At 43.9% G+C, this 3774-nt stretch overlaps 1 pseudogene; it reads right to left on the bottom strand.

Annotated features, from left to right (window-relative positions):
* Positions 1-605: 605 nt before the first annotated feature.
* On the bottom strand, positions 606-3177 carry LOC139183975 (olfactory receptor 7D4-like; annotated as a pseudogene).
* Between the last annotated feature and the right edge of the window lie 597 nt (positions 3178-3774).

The following is a 3774-nucleotide window of genomic DNA, read 5'->3' as shown; positions in this document are numbered from 1 at the left end:
GTCGTGTCTGACTCTTTGCAGACTGGTCTATAATCATCCCAGCTCCCCCGTTGATGGGATTTGCCAGGCAAGAATACTGGAGTGAGTTGCCACTTCTTCTCCAAGGGATCTTCCTGACACAGGGATCAAACCCTTGTCTCCTGCATTGCAGGTGGATTCTTTATCACTGCGCCACCTGGGAAACCCATCTTAATGAATTCAGTTCTATTTTTTCAGTTGTTCAGGCCCCAATGCTGGAGTCATTCTCGTCTTTTCTCTTTCTCTCACACATGTATCCTTCCTGGAAGTAGATCCTTTTAGTTCTGCCTTCAAAATACAACTCAACTGACTGCTTCCCAATACTTACACTGCTATCCTCCCCTTGGCCTGAGGTACCTATATCTCACCAGGCTTGCCTGCAGGTAGTCCAAACAGGCTACCTTACTTACACCCTACAGCCCATGCTCAACCCAGCAGCCAGAATGATCTTTAAAATCTTGTCAGATCATGTTACATGTCTGCTCAAATCCCTGCAACAACTCCCCATCTCATTCAGAGTAAATGAAAGTGTGAGTCATTCAGCGGCAGAGAAAGGCTCACAGGATCAGCCCTGATACCTGTCCTCCTGTTCTACTGTGCTCCCCCTCACTCACTCTGCTCCAGCTAACCCCCACCCCCACCCCCATGCAATCTCCTACCGCAGGGGCTTTGTATTAACCTTAACCTCAGCCTGGAGCACTCTTTCCCCAGATACCACTGGTCTAAGTCATTTACTATCTTCACCTATATCCCTGCACCAACACTGTACTATTGGGTCTTTTTTTTTTTTCTTCCAGTTATTTTAAAATTTTTATTCATTTATTTTAATTGGATGATAATTACTTTGCAATATTGTGATGGTTTTTGCCAAACATCAACATGAATTGGCCATAAGTATACATGCATTTCCCACCCATTCTAAATCCTGGCTGCTCCCACTCCCTCCTCACCCTATCCCTCTAAGTTGTATCAGACACTGGCTTTGGGTGCCCTGCTTCATGCATCAAACTCACACTGGTCATCTATTTACATGTGCAGCGCTGTGCTTAGTCACTCAGGTGTGTCCAACTCTTTACGACCCCATGTGTTGTAGCCCACTAGGATCCTCTGTCCATGGAGGTTCTCCAGGCAAGAATATTGGAGCGGGTTGCCCTGCCCTCCTTCAGGGGATCTTCCCAACCCAGGGACCAAACCCAGGTCTCCCACATTGCAGGCAGATTCTCTACCATATGAGCCACCAGGGAATCCCCTATTTTACAATGGTAATGTACATGTTGGATGATTTAAGAATTGCACTATTGCTTCTTGACTGTTCCTCTTTTGTCTCTGCATCCCCTCCCTTTCCTAATTAACAACTGTTTGAACCTGCCCTTGGAATCCAGGGAAGATCTTGGAAGCTGAATGCAGCCTATTTCCTGTAATCAGAAAATTGTTGTTGTTGTTGCTTCATCCTAAGTCATATCTCACTCTTTGCAACCCCATGGACTGTAGCCTGCCAGGCTCCTCTGTCCAAGGGATTCCCAAGGCAAGAATACTGGAGTAGGTTGCCATTTCCTTCTCCAAGGGATCTTCCTGACCCAGGGATGGAACCCAAGTCTCCTGCCAATGCAGGCTGATTCTTTACTGTCTGAACCAGCAGGGAAGCCACTTCTTTTGAAAAGTGGGGTGAAAAAGAGAAAATATCTCAAAGAAGTGTCTTCAAGAAGATATAAAGTCACACATGTGAGGAAACAAACACAATCCTGATATGAGAAACTCTTTGTTATATCTATTGTATGATTTCTATCCCAATTCTTTTGGAGATAACAAGCCCACAACCAAATGAATGTGAAGACGACCAGGGTTTGAGAGGCTAATTTGGGGACTACCAGGTCAGCACTTGATAAAGTGCTCTAAATCTGAAGTTAGAAACTGTTAGAATGGCTATAAGAAAGCATGTAAAACCATGAAATTTTATGGACAGCATATAATGAAAATGTCAAAAAAATTTACTGACAACAGTAGAGAAACTAATACAAAAACAGAAGTGGGGACTTCTCTGGCAGCCCAGTGGTAAGACTTGCCCTTCCAGTGCAGGGCGTGCTTCTTTGTTACCTGGTCAGGGAGCTAAGATCCCACATGCCTTGTGGCCAAAAACCCTAAACATAAAAGTAGAAGCAATGTTGTAACAAATTCAATAAAGACTTTAAAAAATGGCCTACATAAAAAAAAAAAAAAAAAAAAAAAAACCCTTAAAAGACAATCCCAAAAAAGTGAAGTCACAGGTGCTTTAGGAATAGAAGAAATGAACATGTCTTTTAAGGGAGAAAAGGAACCAGGAGATTTAAATCTACAACATTTGTCTCTGGGGTTCACAATGTCCACTTAGTTCTGAGGTCAGTGACTCATCACAGACAAGGGGTGCCTAGACTCAGGAGCCTTGCCAGGGCTGCCTTCACATCCTTGTTCCTCAGGCTATAGATGAAGGGGTTCTGCATCAGGGTGATCACAGTGTACCTCACTGAGGCAATGGAGCTTCTCTGGGAAGACTGGGTCACAGCAGAAGTAAGGTAAAGCCCCAGGCCTGTCCCATAGCACAAGGAGACCACAGTGCAGTGAGAACCACAGGGGGGAAATGCTTTGTACTTGCCTTCAGTGGAGGCCATCTTTATTAATGAAGAGACAATCTGAGAGTAAGAAGAGAGGATCCCAATCAGAGGAAACATAAACAGCAGGGCAGTGGCCACATACAAAGAGATGTTATTGAGAGGGTGTCTGAGCATACTGCCTTGAGAGTCTGAGTCAGTTCACAGAAGAAATGTGGAATTTCAGTTCCAATACAGAAAGTCAGCTGCATCATCAGTAGCACATGAAAGAGGGAGCTGAATAAAATGATAAACACATGAGAACCAGGAGACGATAGAAGCGGGGGTTCCTGATGATCATGTAGTGCAGGGGGTGGCAGATGGTCACAAACCAGTCATAGGCCATCACAGTCAGGAGGAAATTGTCCGTTCCAGCAAAAACCATAAAGAAATACACCTGAGTGAAGCAGCCTGTGTAGGAGATGTCTTTTCTCTCTGTCTGAATATTCACTAGCATCCTTGGGACAGTGGTGTAGACAAAACAGATGTCAACAAAGGACAGGTAGGAGAGGAAGAAGTACATGGGAGTGTGAAGTAATTAATTGGAGGTTAATTACTTTACAATACTGTGGTGGGTTTTGCCACACATTGACATGAACCAGCCATGGGTGTACATATGTCCCCCATCCTGAACCCCCCTCCCACCTCCCTTCCCATCCTATCCCTCTGGGTTGTCTCAGTGCACTGGCATAAAAGGGGATTATTAATGGTATTTATTCCATAGGACTGTTGACAGGGTAAACGAGTTTAAAGAAGAGTTCCTGACATGCTGTGGAAACCTAAAGAAATCATGGCTCAATAAACTTTAAAAGTTAGGAAATATAGTTTGCAGAGATGAAGGCAGTAAGGCAAGTACTTAGAATGAGACATCAGATCACTTGGCATGAGAGAATATGGGAAGGAGAAAAAAAAAGGAAAGAGATAGAGATGATGACATTGGTTCTGAGGCTTTCTGGGTTGGAGACCAGCCCTTCAACACTTCTGGTTACCTTCTTGGCCTGCATTCTGTTTAAATATGCATGGATTTTCTGATAATCTTCCCTTTTCTATGGAAGTTGGTTTAACTGTGTTTATAAAACTTGTATTGAAGAGAACATTCACATGTATTTCTATAGGAAATGCACCCTCTTCC

The sequence above is a fragment of the Bos indicus genome, chromosome 7, assembly GCF_029378745.1.
Source record: "Bos indicus isolate NIAB-ARS_2022 breed Sahiwal x Tharparkar chromosome 7, NIAB-ARS_B.indTharparkar_mat_pri_1.0, whole genome shotgun sequence".
Taxonomy (NCBI): Eukaryota; Metazoa; Chordata; class Mammalia; order Artiodactyla; family Bovidae; genus Bos; species Bos indicus.
Note: the sequence above shows the minus strand (reverse complement) of the source record. Positions and strands in the feature narration are given on the sequence as shown.